The sequence below is a fragment of the Calonectris borealis genome, chromosome 6 (genome assembly GCF_964195595.1).
Source record: "Calonectris borealis chromosome 6, bCalBor7.hap1.2, whole genome shotgun sequence".
NCBI classification, from domain to species: domain Eukaryota; kingdom Metazoa; phylum Chordata; class Aves; order Procellariiformes; family Procellariidae; genus Calonectris; species Calonectris borealis.
Genome location: NC_134317.1, coordinates 13,683,222 through 13,704,296, shown reverse-complemented (window position 1 = coordinate 13,704,296; position 21,075 = coordinate 13,683,222). Strand labels below are relative to the sequence as shown.

The 21,075-nt window shown below is 41.7% G+C and overlaps 1 protein-coding gene across 9 annotated transcripts in view; it reads right to left on the bottom strand.

Moving 5' to 3' along the window:
- CLASP1 (cytoplasmic linker associated protein 1) overlaps positions 1-21,075 on the bottom strand; it is a 189,310-nt gene that overhangs the window by 106,230 nt on the left and 62,005 nt on the right. The window lies entirely within an intron of this gene.

Genomic DNA, 21,075 nt, shown 5'->3' with positions numbered 1-21,075 from the left:
AGTTGAGTAACTTTTAGAATGGATTTTCAATGATAGTTACTTCTAATAATACGGTGGACAGATTTATTTCTGTATGATCTAGATAGGATTAGTTCCATTTTTTTTGACACAGTGGAAACAGAAGCAAAAAAACACATGAAGAGACTGAGTCCTGGTCATGCAGAAAAGTCAGAATCAAAGCAAATGCCAGAAGATGCAGAGTATAGGATTTCCTTTATTTAATCACCATCACACTAGGCTAAATTCTGCTTCCAGCTCTATACATTGGGAATGGAGATGAATGCAAGAGCATGCAGAACTTGACCTGATTATTTTTTAGATGCTAATATCGCAGATTTCCTTCTATGCAATTTCAAATAAGCATAGAGAGGTTTTAGTAAACCAAGTAGTGACTTATTCGACAGACACTTCAGCACAGTATATGGTTTCCATGTTGTTGGATAACAGAACCTAAAAGAATCAAATTCATATTTAATATGGCTTCAAATATAAGCACAGTCCTGATCTACAAGTGGAAAGCTCCAATTCTTGAGACACATCAGCTTCTCAGGCCTTCTTCACTCACCTTTCAAAGCTGCATTTTAAGCAAACCATTGCCTCGAGGAAAACAGTCATGGGAAAAAAGGCTCCAAAGCCAAAAATATGTCACAGCTTATAAAATATTAACAGTCAGCATGGCTTCTGTTTTCCCCTAAGCTTGTTTCCCACCCCTCAACTCCTTTGAAACAAAAGATAGATCGAAGCTCCTTCCCTCCACATTCCTCCCCCGTAAACAAACATCATAATTAGGTACAGCACATACAGCAGTCATATTCAGGGGGAAAAAAGGAAATACAAAGGTGGAGTCAAGACACTGCAGAAACTTTCGTTCCTTTTGTCATTAATGACTTTAGACTACTAAATATGATATGCATATTTCAGAGGCAATGTGAAACCCTGAGCAAGCAGGGGACTCTAATGTGCCACAGAAAAAAGCATCTTTCCCAAAGAGCTTACAATATAAATAATGCAGTCAAAGCATAGCTAAAAAGAATTACTGTTATTCAGACTCTATATATAGGAAAAACAAGCACAAAGATCCTCCTCCCTTTCTTTTAAAAGAAAAAGAGCAGTTAAAGAAATGCAAGTACTTGTGTCCTAATCAGCCTGTTTAACATAATCCTGCCTAACCCATTCTTATCCAGCCTCCATCAATGGTACTATTCACTTTCTCCCCATGGCTCAGCACCCTTTTTCAACCATCCTCAGGTCTCTGAACCTAGGTAAAACTTAAGCCTGTTGCCCAGCCATCCAAAATTTTCTTCCATGACTGGAAGTTGGTCCCAAATGGGACTCAATAATTGACTTTGATGCCACAGCTGGTCATCTGAGTTCTTCAGTAACCATCCGGTTTTCCTCCCATATATTGTCTGCACAGTAGAAGACTTTTCCACAGCTGTTGATGATGAAAGAAATCAGCTTCCCCACATAAAGCTACTCACTGCATCAAATAAACAGATCAGTCAGGATCAATTAGGAAATTAGAATTGGAAAAAACGTGTTGTGACAGACCAGCAAAATCTCAATTCATCTGACGTGAATTCTACCAGTCCCTCTATCATATCTCCCATACCACTTGAGTCTAACCCCAAGACCACCTTATCCACAAGAAAAGCTAAACAAAGGGACTAAAGGCAGGCTAATTTTGACCTTAGTCACTTAGCTTAAATCAAAGTTCAGAACTTGGTAAGAGGTGGTGGAAGCTATGAATAAACACATTTACAAGCAGGCAAAAGATCTCTGGTACAAGGACAAAAGTCTGCCAAGTAAAACGAAGGATGAATTTGCCTCAGGACTCAGACTCACGATCAAATTATTGCTGCTTAACAAGTTATAAGACACCAGCTGAGCCATAGTAACAGCCCTTGTGCTGCTCTTAAGCTACAGCAAATACAAGGTAATATAATTTAACTTAGCCCTAAAGAAAGAGAGTTAAGCCAAGCAGAATCATTCACATCTACCACAAAGAATACAAACATTAATCACAACCCAGTTAAACATCTTATTCTGGATATAGCCATTACAGACTTCACAAAACAAATACTGACCTAAATGGAATTGGAGACATTAAAATACAAAGAGGTTCCCATGCAAAAGCTGGGAACACTGACTGCAGAGTCCGTCTTAGCCATTTTCACCACTGCTGAAAAAAAAAAAATCACTCATCTTTCCTTAGCAGTGACGGCTTTTCACAGGTCATTCTGCCAACTTAAAAGCAGCTGATGTACAACGAGATTCAGACAAGGTGGTGAGCACTGCTGGTTTAAGTCCTACCATCCTTCCTCATTCAGAAAAGACACTGAAATCATTAGGTGAAGCAACATCAACAGCAAGTGTTTGCATTTATGAAACTAAACACCCCAGATCTGAACAGCTAAAAGGAATCTCAAATCTAGGCAGATGCAAAGGAAAAGTCCATCTCAGTCTCACAGGTTAACTAAACACAACTGATGCCCATCCATATGGATTTCTGGTTTCACACAGGCATACTTGCCTCCATGCAAAACTTGAAAGGAGTCAATAAGTCAAAAACAGAAAGAAGACAACATTGTATTAATATAAGGAACCATTTTCTAAACAGCTTGAGATCTCTCCTCTCCCTAAGGCAAGTCTGGCTGGCACAGCCATCTTGTACATCTGTGACCCCGAAGGATCACGGCATTGATAATTCAAACGTACAAATTAGATAGCAGCTTCTTCTCCCTTGCACTGATTTGTCTACCCTGTAGACAGCTACTTCCCTTCATACATGACATTTACACTTTATTCCTAAATTGCAAGCTGTAAAGTGTAATCTATATAAAGACTCAGCTCCTAGAAACAAGCTGTCCCCTCTTCAGCAGGCTGCTGCTGCTGTAAGCAAAAGTCACCAGGAGAACCACAGACTCCATTACATCACCATGTTTCTGCTTTTTTAAATACTGTGTCAAATAGTAAAGAAAGTCATAAATATATATGTTAAGATGAATGGTTCCTACTTTTATTTCAGTTCTAGGATGTACAACGCACCCTAAAGCTTAAACTCATAAACCTTAAAACTTACATGGATTTTCACTACTTAGCCTGAAACACAGCGATTACCCAACACAGTGAAATCTTTCTTTTCAAGTGCCAACTTGTTCCAGCATCACCTACGCAGGCCCCACACCCTGGCAACTTCTCCTGCCAACTGTGAGGAGTCTACCAGGAAATTAAGCTCATGAGGTTATTCTCTCCATTTGGCTTCCACCAGGCACCATCCGTCCATATTCTAAACTTGCTGGCTAATTTAGAGTCAGGTGGGATTTTTTTTTTGAGAAAGGGGGAAAACAGCGATCAGATAAAGACAGGACACTCAACTAAGTGATTTTTACTGGCAGCACAGCAGCTATTTTTGGTCTCACTGTGGTCAAGCAATGCGCATAACTAGGTAACCAGCACAGAGCTTAATATGATATTTGATGTACATTCCTGAGTTAAAGTTTTAGGAGATGGAAATAGGCTCTGGAACATACCAAGGAGAGGCAAAGAGATTAAGTTTCTACAACACACAAGGAAGCTGGGATAGGGAGTAGAGAAGGGAAGACAGAACTGCAAAACACATATATCAGGACGTCATGAGCTGTGTGCCTTGTGAGCCATCCTGGGAACTGGCACATATGTGTCTCAGTTGTCAGATCAACTCATGCCATGCTCAAAAAGGACGAGGCAGGCATCCCTTTCAGTCCAGCAATCCAATTAAATACTTCCTAGTACTTCCTAGGGACTGAAGTCATGATTCCTTATCCTCCATTATTGTAAAGTCACTTCATACAGTTTGATGTTAAAAGTAAAAAATGACTAAAACAATATCATACCCAAGAGAGAATTCAAATGTCTAACAATCCCTCTAAGAATGCCTTCTTGGTTGATATTTTGTAAGTTGCTAGACACAGGTTCAAATCCTCGGATAACTAACTATCTAGGATGAATCAAGGATGACCAATTTAAACCTTCCTCCTGTTCAGACACGTTATGGCACATACTTTAATGCATGAAGACCTTCTGGAGAGGCCTCCAAAACTTTAGGCCCATCTGCTCTCTGGGACTTACGAGGACTGAGACACCTTTGTATTTGGGAGGGGGGGGGGGTAGGTGGGAGAACAGGCAGAGAAATCAAGATACAGTGGATTCATAATATTGTAATATCCTACCAGTTAGAAATAGAAGAGAGCACATGAGCAACCACCTGCAAAACCAAGTAGCACAACATTTGAGCATAAATCCGAATTAGGACTGACAATAGATACTAATAGATTGCTTTAATCCTAAACAGGCTTCTTTCAAAGTTATTCAGCAAATTAAAATAAATAAGGCAGAAGTCTGACACACCTCTATCTTGCAAACTCCATAAAGAGTTCCCAGGTTGAGATCATAGTCTTCAACTACTTACTGGGCCTTTTTCAGTGCAGTAGTGCTGATGAAATCCAACTGATGACATCTTTCCCAGAACCCAGCTTTACCATCAGTGATGACTGGGAGGCAGAGATTTGTTTTTCAAGTTCGCTATGAAGATAATCCCCCCCCAAGGCAAGTATCTGTAGCCATCAGGCCACAGAGAGGACAGGCGAAAGCTGAGGGAAGGAAAAGTCTTTCAAGCACCTTTGAAATCAAAGACGGGAGGACACTGCCTCCTCAGGTTTGCATCATTTCCTACAGCCCCATTTTTATTGGGTCTTTATTTTTAGATGATTTTCTTGTCATCGTCCCCTCACTTCACATTCTTATACGGGAGAAAAGCCATGACTCAGAGCAGAGGAGGCGCAGGAGAGCATCGTCTCTGTTTCGCAAGAGGCAAAATGGATGATTTTCCTTGGAAGGGTGAGCTCATCCAGTGAACTCCCTGCAGGTCCTCACTCAAATACATGATGCTCTCTAATACACCTGTGTACTGTACAGAAAAAAAGCCTAAGTTCAAGGTTACTAAAGGCACTTTGTATCTCATGCGCTGCAAGGCGCCCAGACACACCTAGGATTTACATTCCAGAGCAGGAACAAAAGAGAGTGACACATGTCAAAGAATTAAAATATTTTATTTTAAACACATTTGATTTCAGATACAGGAGCACGCCTTGGGTCAGAGGTACAAACATTACAAGGATGCACCAAGACTAAAATGGCTTGGGTCTGCTTTCTAGCATTAATATTTAAAAGTTCATATGAAAGATCTTTTGGAATATGACTGCTCCTTTTACACATATCAAAAAGGAGTACATGAGTTGGTGAGAATTAGAAAAATGAGAGTAAGTTGTTCAAAATGAAATATGTTTTACAGAGTAAAATCTAACAAGGAAAGTAATGGTCCTTGTATATAATTCGTTTCACAACAGCCTCTCACTTGAATGGGCAAAGCTATACACTTGTATTATATACAAGTATATATATATATTCAGTAGTTTGTATTTATTATTTGTATTACTTGGTGTAGCAACATCAATAATCCAGGTGACACCAAGACCTTCCTTCTACCAGCTTAAAGAGACACTGAAGCCCATCTTCAAGTTACAACCACTAGTTACAGACTTTATCTGAGAGTTTCATTTCTGAACCTTCTGAACCTTCAATTTCTGGGCTTATTCATTTGAGTTTTCACAGTGACCCGCAGCCCTGCAAGTACATCTGTCCCAAAGCACGTGCAACTTCAACCAGTTGTAAAAACTGTTTGAGAACAGAGACTCACTGTTTCCATTTACTCATTTACCAAGTAAAAGCAGCTTGACAAGCAACTAATTTATTTTTAAATTATAATACTACTTAGAAGCAACAGTCTGATTCCAGACTGTTGTACATTTGATTTACATTTTCACAAATCAGAAGCAGAAGGAGTGACCACGTCAGTGTTATGCTACATGTAACTAAGTGTTAATACTCGCTTTGGCAGGCAGGATTACTATCTGTTGGCACATTAAAAAATGCTCACAAACTCCATGACTCAAATGCTATCAGGTATGAAAGTGGTAATAGCACAGAGGAGAGGTGTGAAAGTGGAGGCAGATATGAGTACCGAATTAGCAAGTTTTTATTATTAGCAGCTGTTTCCAGGCACTGCTTAGGCTATCTGAAGAATCAGCATGAAGAACTAACATTAAAAAAATTAGCATGAACAACTGACTGTAGTCTGTAAAGATGTGAACTGAAGGGAAATAGAAAAGTTATCAGTAGTGGCATATCAGAAAATGTCAGCAGATTGGGTTGCAGAAGAAAAAGCCACATAAATCTTTCTCCACCTAATTCAGTAATTTTTAGCATGCAATATAGGCTGCTGGTACCTTGTTGTTTAACCACAAATAACAAGGAGGACTCACAAGGCACTGCCGTCTGTCAACAGCTGTTACTGAAAACCAAATGCACAAGCTAGCAGTTAGTGGCACCCTGCCTCCAGAAGCAGCCAAAACTCAGAAGAAATAGGAATAAAATTTGTGGGAAAATAATGTCTTATCAAATCCCTAAACCCAAATTCTATGCTCAACGTGTAGATAAACCTTCAGCATTTCTGGAGAAGGCACGTACCAGTTACAGCTTAAGGGGTCTGCTGGACCGCTTTGTTCCTTTCACAAGCATGAGCACTGAAGTCCTGTATACTTGCAGGTACCCCAGAAGTAAGAGACTTCTGTCTAGGGATATTTATTCTTCATATGTGGCCAACTGCTTTACCAGCTATCAGTCTATTCAGGGAGAAAAGGTTTTGGGGGCTCCCAGAACACAAGAGCGGGATCAGCCTGGTTCATCTGAGGCTCACAAGTCAACCGCTTAGGTCACTTGAGCCGCCTGAATCACCCACCTCCATTACAGAGCACTTACTTTATTTCTAAGTAGCAATAATAATTATTATTTTGTCCAGACTGGAACTGAATGGCTCAGTTATACAATGGGTATTTACTATTTGTGCTGCTGTGGCAGCCTGAAGCAATCAGTGACCAGCAGCATCCTGGTTCACTGGATATTGTGCGCAGCCCACCAGTTCCCTAGATGCTGCCAAACACTGAATCCGTGCTTAGGAGCCACGAGCCAGCCAAGGAAGCAAGCTTTGAACTGTTGGCCTGCACATTAACCAGCACCTGGGGGGCTTTCAGTCCAGCTAAGCTAACTCAATTGAGCTAAAAAGGTGAAACCAGACTCACACTGCCCCTCTGGCGAGGGTCTCTTCTTGGCATTATTTAGTTTGAAGGAAAGGGTCTGTGAAGGGATGAGAAGACCTTTGCCTCCTGGCATTATGGAGAGAGGAATCCTTAAGTCTCTTATGGAAGCAAGGCACGTCCTATATTTGAACTTCTCCATGCACGTCCCATTTTCGTTTAGGCTCCACACCTAACAACAATGGCTCCTAAACAGTAAATGACTGAAAGGTCAAAAAGCACCTTGCTAGAATGGAAAAAAACCATAAATTAATCCCACCACAAACTAAAAAAGGGGACAAAACTGAGGAATTTCAACTTTCCAAATGAAAATTTTGAACTAAAAGCAATGTCAACAGAGCAGCCTCAAGCCTGTCCAAGTCTCACTCCTGCAAGCACACCACCATGCTGGCAAATCATCTGGTTTTCTTTAGCAACCATCTGTGCTTGCCTTCACTTAAAGAAGAATTAGCAAACAGAGGAATTGGCACACATGAAGCACAGCACGTATCTATATTTAGATTCATTTTCAGCTTTGCTCCAGAGATTGAAAGCAAGTAAGATCACACGTTTTAACTGGAAAATGTGAATTTCAACGCCACCTTTACATACTGGCACTCATAAGAAGTCAGTGCTCCAATTAGCCTCATTTTGAACTGTTTGCCTTGCCTTCTTTCCCATGCAAAGCTTCATGGGTCCCTACTGTTGCACTCCCCTCCACAACCTGGAGACTGAATTGATGAAGGCTTCACTGAAAAACAGAACAGAGGAGATGGGCCAGAGAATTTCCATTCCCTCTTTGTTTTACAGTAGTTTTGTGTTTAGTTTTTAAACATTAGAAGCAGGATCCTACTTTTTCCTGCTAGCACCTGGAAACTCCCTCCCAGTGACACAAAAAAACACTGATAATTACCACCTGGAACATGGTTGAGTTTGTTGGGGGGTGAGGTGGTGGTGGTTCTTAGTTATCTAGATTACATTTAAACCAGGCTTACTTAGCTTCCTTTTGTAAACATTATGAGGGAAGAGGGTCAAAAACTTTACTTTGTCACAGAGATGAAAAAAATACATTCAAACATGAGTTAAAAGAAACGTTTAGTTTTTCTACATGGGGAACTAGAACACAGAGCTCAGCGAGCAAAATAAAGCTTACCTTTACAAGTAAAGGTTCAGAAGACTTCTAAAAAGAGTATTTGGAAGAACAGCATGAAGATTAAATGGAACAAAACATAATCTCACCCACTAATTTGTAGCAAGCTGCTCCTCAGTTAAACAATTAGAATGTATCTACATTTAAATATCAAGTTTTAAGTTCTTAATATTAAAATAAAGAGTAATCTGCATCTTAATTCTTCACTAAATATGCCCATGTGCAACTTGACAGTCACACTGATGACAGATCAATAAAACTAGAATAAAGTATTCTCAGCAACTCTAGTATAACACCAAATCAGCAGAGGATGTACATTAAATGATACACGCTGCCATTTCTAGAGGTGCCTCTGTCACGGCTTGCAGGCATTTCATGCTGACATCAGGTTGTGTTGTTAGCTGAGGTCACATTTTCTTCTGCCTTTAGCCCTGTTACCACTCTTGATAAACTGAAGTGTCCAGTAACAAACACACCATCTCAAATGACACTGGCAATCTTTGTCTTTAGCTTACTAACACGCACAGCTATAAAAGTACTGAATAAAAAAAAGTTTGATTAATTTGGAGATCTTTGATAACTACTGCCTCCTATTGAAGGAAAAATAAAGTCATAGAATAATTTAGGTTGGAAGAGACCTCTGGAGGTCAAGTGATCCAACCTCCTTCCTAAAGCAGGGCTGACAAAGTTGTATCAGGTTGCTCAGGACCTCATCCAGCCAGGCTTTAAAGTCTCCACGGATGGAGATCCTCTGGGCAACCTGTTCCAGTGTTTCTTTCACTCACCATCCTCAAAGTGAAAAAACTATCAGCTCATGGAAAAAATGAGCATAGGACTGTCCCCCTCAGTCCCTGTAGTACACGAACTACTGGAACTTACATAAAACCAACCGAAAATCTCTTGCTGGAAACATTCGGATGTTTTCTGGAATTAGTGGTGCATGCATTATAAGTACAGAAAAGTAAAGATTCTAGCTCAAAAATTAAAAGATGAGCTGCTCATCACACTCTTTTATTGATGTTTGTACTGTGTGTTTTTTACAGAAATCACTTCCATGCCGTAAGGGAGCAGAGACCACCGTGGCTGGTAGGGTCATTACTGGCCAAGGGTGAAGAGCACTATCAAACATTGCTCAGGTATACTCCCACCTCAAACTGGTAGCCCACAGCATTTTCTAGGGCTGGTTTAGACGGCTCTGTGATCCAGCCTTCCCGGGAGGAAGCTGTTGGAAAGGGACGAACCGTTTCCTCGCACACGCGCTGGAGGTCCTGAAGGGAACGTCCCACTGTAGCTGATGGAGCACCCTGCTTGGTTTATACGACAGACGTTGTTCCCCATGGTTGTCAAGCAATCACCTTTCCCCACCAAGAGTTTCAAACAAAATACTAAGTTTTTAATCATATTTTTAATGCTGACTAGCTACATAAATAAAGGCTTCATGTTTATCTTAAACTACTCCACAGGACCTTGCACAGTCCACCTCTGTCACAAAACTCCCCAGTGCCCCAGCGTCCTACTGCACCTCCCACACTCTCAGGCAAGAGAGTACACAGAGCTGCTTATACCACACTGCTATAAGCAAGAAATAGTTTGGATAAAAATAGGGACAAGACTGCTTTAGAGCCCATGATAATAAAAACAGGCTTCAGGGAGCAACATGAAGGGGAACAGCAAGCAAGGAGGACAATGTGCATATGCAAGACTCAGCCCAGACTCTGATCCTTGGAGAAAGCCCACTACAGTAAGACAAGATCCAGCACATCACACACACACAAAAAAAAAAAAAAAGACATCTGAGGAAAGTACTAGAAACAAGTATGAAGCCTCTCAGGGGGGAGGGGACAGAGAATAGGTTTCTGTGAGCTGGTGCATAAACATTTTGCCTGTGGAAGCTTGGCATCAGATCTTATTTAAGTCTCCATGAAAAGGAGCGTGATTGTCTCTCCACATCACAGAAGCTCCGTGTGATTAGAAGTCTCTGCAGATTCAACTCCTGCCCGGTACAGAGGTCAAACAGCAGGAGTGTAAATCCGAGTTGAAGTGCGCTGGCAGAGCTGCAGCAGGAGAGAAGCGTGCCCAGCCCTGCCTCTCCCGCGCTGGCCCCAGGACTGCCCCTGCTCCCTCCCGCTCACAAGAAGGAGAGCTGGGGGGGACCAGGGGGAGAAATATAAATAATCAAGAACAAAGTTAGACCCATTCTTCATAAAGCAGACCTAATTAGAAATGTCAGGTCTCATTATGAGCCAGAGCTCCACGAGAGAGGAGTCCCATTACTCAGGAGAGATGTATGTGGAAGACATGCATCATTTCTTAAAGATGTATGCGTCTGTCCTCTACCCACACCACACCCAACGGGAACAGTCTCACTACGTGGGGGTGGAGGCAGCACCAACACTGTAAGCGCCAATGCCAACTGCATAAAGAAAACACTGGGAGAAGCAGTGCCAACACTGTTTCATACACAAAACTTGTATTTCCCCCTTCCCTCTGAAAGGCTAGGAGCAATCATGCCTAAAACACCCATACAAGGCCATTACAACATAGTCAACCAGCAGTTTACAAAGGGCCCTGTTCATTTCCCATTGAAGTCATTAGAAAGAGTCCATTAACATCAAAGGGAGCACATTTGGACTAAAAAAATAGTGTAAATTTATCTTTCCTACCTCTGCATATAAGCATCCAAAACCACTATCCATCCTGGTCTCCAATGAAGTCCAGATATGTTTCATATTCATTGGTCATTAGCAGCTGCATCTAATACCAGAAACTTCCATGACAAGCATCTAAAGGACTTTCGTGGTGCCCTATGAGCTCTGAAGGAAGGCGGGCCAGGTCTGCCACAGGAAAAGGAGCAGGTCCGGAAACGTAGTTGCTATTGGTTTTGCCATTCTTGAGAAAAGCAGTTCAGGTGACACTGTACAGTGAATGAAGGTATTTATCTCCTCCTCTATAGCGCACTGTTTGTGCTAAAATTCACCTGGCTTGACTCTGAAGGCCAACTGCAAAGAAGCAGCCATTAGCAGTTTTCCTCGTGCAGATTTGGCTGCAGTGAGCTCCCTGCAGGCTACATGGAGGGTGTAAACCAAGCCAGGATTCTTCAGGGCTGTCCGCAGTTTTGGGCTTCAGGGGAATAAGCAAGAAAGAGACCCAAACTGCTTTGCACAATGCAACAAAAGGATTCCTTTGACAGAGCAGCAGGGCAGAATTAATTCCTTCAGTAAGCAGAAGAAACCCAGTCATTATACAGTATTCGATGTCTTAATACGACAAAAATAGGACGCTTTTACTTATTATAGCTTGGTTTTGTTCTGTATCACATCACCATATCTGAGCTACAAACAAAATACTTCAGCCAAACATAATGAAGGAGGAGGGCAACGTAATGCCAGAGCAGGGCCAAGTACAGACAATGCATTAACTGTACTTCCCACCGGAGTAACAGATCAGCACTTGTCCACTCCTGCGTTTAGAAAAAAGGTCCTCTTCATGCCCCTGACTCACGTGGCTGTTACTGCAGTTATTGTTCTACCACTGTACGTTAAAACTGGATACACCATCTGTATTAGGCATGTCTTTCTCAGAAATGGACTCGGTAGTCTGATCTCATCCAGCCTAAGGTCAATGATTTGAATATGAAAAGTGACTAGATACGAGAAGACCTTCAAGCCTGCAAGCATTTGCTCTTAGGTTCTTTAGAAATCAACCAGGTGCTCCTCAGTCTAGACACTTGAATAAAATCTCATGGTTATAGAAGCTGCAGCTACTGTGGTTACACTGTACATACACTGTTCTGCAAGGGCAGGGATGCTCTTTGCCACCAGCAGAAGAAACACGGATGTCTCGTACTTTTATTGCCCCTAAAAGCCTATCCTGTAGTTCACTGATTACCTTAGGGTGACTGCTGTCCTCAGAGGCTGCTAATTACAGCAGCTAAACTCAGTTCACTTGTTACATGCTCAGCCTGAAAACAAATCTCATCAAATAAATGAGAGCAGCAGCACAGGAATTCATCAAAGTGCTCCACAAGAAGTGCAAGAAATTTCATCTCTCTCCCAAGCAGTCTTTGGCCATTGCTGAGGCTGCTGATTAAGAACAGCAATTTGATTCTAACTGGGACAGTGATTCTATAGAAAAACAGCCCAGAGCATTCGCTTATAAGAAGTATCAGGAGACTACTCGCAAGAAACCAGCACCCAGCCAACATACAAAAACGGGGAAGGAAGACCCACACCCCTCCACCGCTTTTTGTGGAGACTGAACTATTTGTGAGCCTCAGGCAAAGTTTCCTACATCAAGAACACTTTTGTAATTCTTTCCATAGCAGCATAAAGCATGTGATACCCTCACTTGTGCTCACTGAAGTTCTTTACTGTGCTTCCCCAACAAGTGTTGAAGCCAGAGTGTGTGAAATACATAAACAAACACGTCCCAAATAAGCTTCATGAATCTGCAGAATATACAACTACGCGATACTTTTTACTCACACTAGGTTGCCCTTGGCATGCCAGCCTTTCTTTAAGATATTTGAGTAATTTGTACTCCCATCTCTCAGAGAATTGTTGAGAATTAAAAGGCTGACTTAAAATCACTGCTACGTTCACAATGATCGATATGTGTGTGTGCGCACGGATGTGTATGAACCATCCTATTGATAAACTTGCCCCTGGAAGATGCTGTGTACAATAAATGACAAAGCTAACATCAAAAACATGAGATTTAGAGTTAGTCCTTTCATGTGAAAATGTCACTGGAGTTAATATTGCTCCAGCCTTGACCCCTAAACTCTTTCTGACAAAAGATCTACAAAGGAGAGCCAGCTGGGCAAAGCAGCACAGAAGATACCAGGAAACTGGTCCAGAGATTTTAAAGACAATGACCACTGCAGATTTGAGGCTTTGTTTTACAGATGAAACCAACCTGACACCAAAAGACCTGAAAGAAACTGGAGGAAAAGACCACAGAAGAGAAAACAGCAACACTAGTAAGCATTTCTGAAATGTGATCGTCTCCACAGTTTTACCAGATGTTACTGCAGTTTCCACGGGAAGAGTGTAGGATCTTTTCTAATTCATTCTAATTCTTCTTATGGACACTGGACTGTAGATTCATCCTTGCAACGTGTTTGAAGTTGCATGTGTTCTCCAAGACAACCGTTGGGGTCCCTCAGATCCACACGGTACTTTTACCAATGGGGAAGAAGAGAACAGGCCCTGCATAAAGGAGCTCATCTCCAGATATGCAGGATATTCATGCATTTAACCTCCATCAGTGTTCATGGAATTGTGCATGTTAATCTTTTGCTCATGAGGTCCACACTAAACAGCATCATCTCATCATTTAGCTGCCCACTCCTTTACCCTACATTTTATGCACGTCTGTTGGAAGCACCATGAAATGCAGTGGTAGAGTGGTTCTGCTTGATTACACCAAAACTTTGCCACAAGAGCATTTCCGTGTTCATATAAAACCATCAGGGGTTAGGGAAGTGATGATACACACACAACCCAAGTAACTCTGGTCTACTGCTTCTTTGCAAGGAAATCCTAAGGTCAAGGTACTTGGGGATTCAATCCAGAAGACACAACAGCACCAACAACTTACACACTTATTTTCCTTCTGATGGTTGCTACTACCACAGTTCAGACCTGGTGACCTGGAGGTCAGACATTTCCCAACAGATAAGACCAGCTGGACTATGGTCCCAGGCTATTCATTCCACCAGCTGATCTTTCAAAGCTGAGAAGTTCCCAGCATGATGAAATCATCATGCTTCATTAACAAGTATGTGCTTGTTTTCTTTAATAAGCAATTAAATGCATTAATTATTCAACACAATTCCAACTTTGGAAAAATAATAGATTATTCTCAACTCCTCTTTTGACCTGGACAGGAGAAGCCAAAGTGAAAAGGTCTCTCAGTTATAGATGGTGACATTGTCCAGTGACAGGTGATGTCGTTCACGATGAGAAGGAGAACCAGCCTAGACAGGTTTTGGTGTTTTGTTCCTGGAGCTGGGAGCCATTTACTGACTATTCACAAGTAACACCACACACATGCATCCCCTGCCTCCTCTGAAAATACATGTAATAATTGCCTTGGAAGAGCACTGCGAAACCACAATATTCCAAAAGGATCCAAGCCCCTAAAACGAAGAACTGCCCATAAAAATGGCACATACTGTCACATGTAGTATCAATTCCACAGCATCCAATTTGCCCAGATGATCTCCACCTTCTAATTCGTTACAAAAAGAGCTGCCAATTAACTCGCACCTTGAGACAGTAAATATCAATACAAAACCAAGGTCTATACAACTCAGATACCGACAATCTCAGACTTCCTAAATTTAGTCTACTACATGCACAGCATAATAAGGATTTAAACAGGACAACAGGTACACTAAATGGAGAGAAGAGGGGGAAGAAAAAAGAAAAAAGATGCAGCTTTTGCAAAGATGGCTAACAGAAATCATTTCCTCTGAAAGCTAAGACGAAAGGCACAGGCTTCTGATGTACCAAAAATAAATGCAATACATGCTTCCATCCTGTAAATTAATTCTTCACAGGTGAATAGATACAGAGCTCCTCTGCCTTTCCATTTCACCTAGTCCCCTCCAGCCTCTCCGACTTCCACAGATATCCTTTCTGTTACAGAAACGCAGTTTAAAAAAAACACAGAAATGCAGAAAAGCCAGTGATGTCTCCATTTGGCACATTGTTGGAACTGTGATTCAATGTTAATTCAAAAGTACTTATAACCAATTTAAATAATCTTCCCAACCGATGCTGCAAAAGCAAACAGTTAGGAAATGAAAGCCTCAGTGATCACTCAACAACATCACAGACCAGGAAGGATACCTGAAAATACCCATGTCCTTCACCTCTCGCAACCTGTTCTGTTCCCTTATATATACACATCCTCTTCCTTCACCTCACCAAACAGATCATTTATATTTTATAGAAGCTTAAACTGAGCTTGATGCCACCAGGCTACAGATGCTTACAGGCTATTTTTTAAAGTTCCACTTTTACTGCAAGATTGCTTCAGTCTCTTCACACCATTAAAAAGAAATTTAACAGGCAAATATTCAGACACTAACAAATAAACCCGTCCATCCCGGTGGCACATTCACTAGCACCTACCTTTCCCTGTAGTCATTATCTGCAGTGCTTGTGAGGGGAAGAGCGCTGTGCTCCGGGAGCAGCCCTACAGTACATGTCTCTCAGCAACTTCACCACCAGCAAACTCTCCACCCTCCTAAACGACTTCGCTGTGTGACCTAGCAGACGATTGCCACCTCTCCTCCAAAATAAAAGCCTGCTCAGCATTCAGCTGAGCACCATGTGTCCTCCTTGCCTGCTTGCTCACATCCTTCCCTTCTAAATCTGAGAGTTTAAAACCCAGGAGGCAGCAATATGCTTATTTACGAAGTTGTGTAATAGAAAGGGAGCAGAGCTCGTCTTGCCCATTTCTACCTTCCACAAGGATGTACTATCAGATAATAGCGCTCATCCAGATACCGCTCAGACATTACTGCGCTCTCAGCCCCCAGGCAGGTGAAGGGGCATTTCCTTGCTTTTTTTATGCCACAGGAATGCTGAGTCAATGAAACGAATTTTCTATTTAATGTTTCTGTTTCAACTTGGAACAGTATTCATAGAGAACAAGCCACAAAGGAAATTAGATTGCACAAGGGGGTATGAATGCAGAAAAGCACAGTGCAGCGTTTGTTGGTTCAAAACCTCTCTGTGTTATCACAGACAGTCGCCCCTCCTTCCAGTCTGTAATTCTGCTGCTTGGATGTGTGTTGACAAACAAACAATATCCCACCCACAGATGCATGGCAATGCTTGGCAAATGTGGGTGATTTTTCCTCCTTATAATAAATATCAAAATATCATTCAGTGACCAGCTTCATTACCAACAAAACACAGGAATCTAGAATAGTTCTAGTTTCCATATAATTGCCTCCAAGTTGCCAACTTCATAAACAGAATTCGTTCAGCAAATAGCATACTTACCTTAAACAATATCACAAATATAAAAGCAGTTCTACTCAAGAGCAACATTGCTCCTTCTTCATAGGCTTTCAGTAACTGGAATTATCACATCTGCTATTTTAGCATTGTTTTAATTAACCTGCTTACTCTTAGAACACTAACTCACACAGGCAACTACTGAAATTGCATCCTCCCCTCCCCTTACTCTGTGCAAGTATCCATGGGGGAGAGATCTCAGCTCCAAACTTCTGGCTTTAAGATCTCCTGCTTTGATTTCCTTGCAGCCCAAGACCACCGCCACCTCCACTATCCCTAAATCTTGCTCTCCCGAGCAAAGTCAAAATTCAGCGTAGACAAGAAAGTTCAATCCCCTCCCTACCCACAGGTGCCATACCGGCACACCACCACAGTATCCCTGCACGCACCAATGTAAAAGCATCTCCCAAAAATTGTGTGACTTATGTAAAAAAATGAGGGTTTATATCAAAGAAAGTCATATTACGATATTGCAATGATCAAGAGCATAAAAAAACCACACCGAAATATTTTGATTACTAATAGCTTTGGTTTGGGTCATCATTTCCTATAAGCCTGTAGATGACTTATTTCATTCTTAATCTGTCCTGAAACTTGATTATAAAGTCTTCTGGAGTCCGGGGGATCCAAAGTCAATTCAAATCCATGGAAAAACTGTACGCTTTATGTTCAGGTCCTTCCAGACATAATACCAAGGAAACCCGTGCAGCATGAATTTCTTGGAGTCTCTGTTTATGTCCAATAGCCTCTCTCTGTATCACATCCAACTAAAGATGAAGAGAGCAGCTGACTAGCTGGCAATTATTGGCTCTTTCATGCTGAAAATGTATTTATCCCAGGGGAATAAGGCATCTGCATAATTAGCAAAAGCAGTTACACAAAAAATAATTAGCTTGCTGAAAGCCCAAAGGGGGAAAAACTATAATTTTTGCTTCAAGAGGCTGACTAATTATATGCCAAATAACAAAACAGAGATGCACTGAGAAATATCGAGAAATCCAACGTGGATTTCAACTTCATATTCTAGCTATAAAGGCTGCTGGTAGCCTAGCAACAAGCAGCATACTTCAGCATGCCAAAACCTCCCTCTGACTTAATGAAACACCTCAGATTACTATGCAAACCTCCCCCACTCCACTACGCATTTGATTCTTGTATTACTAAATGATAAAAACAAAGCCTAGCCAAAAAAATAATCAAGCAATTCAAAGTAAACTCAAAGAAGCACTAATGGACCACTATTTAGAAAGATAAGTAAATATAAAACATGAATTATGAATTATTTTCATAGACTTAAAATTCACATTCTGATTAGAATTGATTCATTAGATTTGTTCATGGGATCAGAAAATGCCCTATTATTTTAAGCAGCTTTTGTAGCAGACTAAGTAAGATTTCTGTTCATTTGTGTCTTGGGAACCACTGTTAAGAAATCTTTAACAACTTACAGCATACTCGCTAATCTCCAAATTACTCCCGATATACAAATAATGCTGCTGCAATTGCTTTCTTTTACTTGAATCCTCAGTGAGCTGGTAGAGGAAACTTGTCCCAAACAGCAGTCTCAGAGCTAAGAGACCAGTTTTAGTTATCGTTCTTCTTTGACCAGTTCTTTCGCCATATTTCACCGTTTCGGAAGCCACAGTTGCTTCCCCACCTGCCCAGTACTGCTATGTTCTGCAATACGTCAGGTTTGACAACCACTTTCAAGTCTTGTTGTAATTAGCACAACTCCAGTGCTCCTGGGCCAGGGCTCAGTTACAAGTGACACTTTAGCCAACAGCTTACTCTTGGTTACCCACCAGAGAAGTAGAGAGTCACCATATCCACCCATAAGACCACATAAAGAAAAGTTAGGCTTGATCTTTGCTAGTGAGCCAGGAAGTCGTGATACAGCTTCAGCCAACCCTTCCATTCCAGAGGCACGCGTTAACCCTAAACAACAGAAAGCCCTTCCCCAAGGGGCGAAGCGTGTTACTTCTCAGCCGGGTCCGTTCTGCAGCCGGTACGCACCCAACACGGGGAGCAGCTCAGGGCAGAAAACCCAGCGCGAGGGAGCGGACGCTGCTCCTTCCGCCCTGCTATTTTAGGCTGACAAGGGCTTACAGATTGCAGTCTGCACAAACATTTGCCAGTCCGCCTCCCAAAACTGCTGGGACACTCATGCAGCCTGCGTAGAGCTGGAAATAGTACATGCTAGCTACGGAGAGGGACTAACACGAGCTTTTAAGACAAGGTACAACTGCACCATGGTGCCCGAAGTGATCTGATCCAGGCCATATAACGTGAAGGTGAAAGCATTAGTGGTGTGTTCGCCTGGTGGAGTTACAATCTAAAAGGAGTGGTATTAACGGTAACAGACAGACACCCTCAGAATCAATACCATACTCTGCCAGACTCAAAGGATTTATAAGACTGAGACAGCTTTTTCCTGAGAAAGGCAAATCTTTTGGATGTGCAATATTTATCGTCTCCTCCCCTGGTGACTCTGACAACTGCTGAAAGTGTCACCTTTGTTCAAACGCTGCAGGAGGCGTCAGGGACACAAGAAACCCGACAAACTTAGCTTGTCTTTAGGCCATAATAAACTTGTGACCATGGGTGAAGATAAGCGTCCTCCACTGGCTTACACAACCTCAAAAAGATAAACTGAAAGTTGCACAGAGCTGTTGACACGGTAGATATAGTGAGTGTGTATGCGGTATTTGTGATGTGCTTGGAGGGCAAGGAAGAAGCAAAAAAACAGCTTATAGCACTATGGGAAACTGAGCCCTCCCCTCAAACAGACACACAAAAAAGATATTAACTGATGTTCTTATTATTAGCTTCACAAATGAGAACTACTTTAAAATTAACTCATGCAACTACAGACTTTTTTATTGTTAGGGAAGACGAAAAGGTTCTGGCAGAGCAATGGGAGATCCCACCCTTTCCATGCCTTGCTCTCTTTGACCCCTTTGACTCCTCCACTCTCCCCAACGCGCTTCCCCCCAGGCTGCTTTCTGGTCCCAATGCCCACACGGGAGATTCAACCGCGGAGAAATGCTAACACAGACACGCTCCAGGGACTGCACCCAGCCACAGCGCAAGCAAGGACAGCGAGACATCAGCAGATCAGGTTAAGCAGAGTGAGGAAGACAGGCGTACTTCTGTCTGGAAGCACAAAAAGCCTGTCGATGGAGTCAAGGACATGAGATAGGGCGTGTAAGGTCTCGGGCACTGTATGTGCAAGTTAAGTCTTCAAATTCCTCAAAATGGTGACAGAGGAAGGGGTACTAAAAGAAAAAATGATTCTCAATGAAGCACTAGCAGATCTAATACACGTAGATACTTTACTTGCACTTACAAAAAAAAACCCAAACCCCAATGTTCCTATGGAAACCTTCCTTGGCAATTTTAAAACAGATGGTTTGCTTTCTTGGAAAGAAATGGCACTAAGAATTGGCTGCCCAGAAGAGGTCATCCCCGTAGTCCCATCTTACTTCTTTTGATGTTTTCCATGGTGCCAGCAGCCTTGAATCACATCACAGCATGCGCTGGGATGTTCAGTCTAGAGACCAGAAGCACCTCTCAAAAGCCAGGGATTAGCAAGTGATGTCTCTGGTACTGTTCTGGAATGTGTAGATGCTAAAATGATTGCACAGCTAAAACTTGCATTGCAAATAAATTAACTCTAGTTTCCTGCTCTTCATTGAAGTTTATTCTTACATGTATCTCACCACCTATTTCATTCTAAATACTCTTCTAATCAGTTGTGACATATCTGATTTTTTATGAAGATCACCTTCATTTGGATCAGAAAAACACTCTGTAAACTTAGCTTAAATTTGGCTAGGGGCACATTAAACTCCAAAATCTTTCCCCCGCCCTCTAGACAATAAACCATAAACAGAAATCCCACCCACAGTCATCATCCCATCATAGCGTTTGTTTAAAAAGACCATGCAGCGATACACCTCACCACAGAGCACGAGCCTGCCTCCTCAAACTCCAGACAACAGCAATCTACATAGTACAATGATGCAACAAATTAACTTTTTCTTTTTTGAAAGCCCATTCTATTCCACTACTAGCAAAACAAAAATTCTACCTTAGCCTAAACAAGTGGAAAGCAGAGAAGTTGAATCAGCAGGAAGCTTGTTTCAGTTCTAGTTAGGATTTCAGAACAAACAACCTGGAGGTTGTAAACCTTAAGATGTTTGTTAAGGGATTAAATATTTACTTCCCCCCCTTTTAAAAAAGTACAACAACATTTGTTTCTCAGCTGCACTTTTTTGCCACTGTAAGCCTCATCTACCTATACAGCCAATATTTTCCCTCATTATGCAAAAGCATAATTTTAACCCATTCCATCGCAGAGGAACCTGCACTAGGTCTTCATTGTTCCCAAACATACAAGAGAATATCACATCACATTTCTGAATAATCCAAAATAGAACTTCAGAATTTTCAAATAAGTCAATTTTATTATTTCCTGCAGGGATGAAGTTTACCGTATTTTAAAATGGATATGTCAAGAAGAATGGTGCCTAGAAGTGAAAAAGATTTTTTTTTCCAATTTAAAAGAGCAGAGACCTCTCTGCTCTCTTGGATTCTGAGAGCGTGGTGGGAAAGACTGGGAACATCACCTCTCCTGCTCTTGGCCTTGCGGAGGGTGTGAGCTTGATAGGAACCCGCAGCACTGAACCCATGTTCTTCATCTCTGCTCTACTCAGCT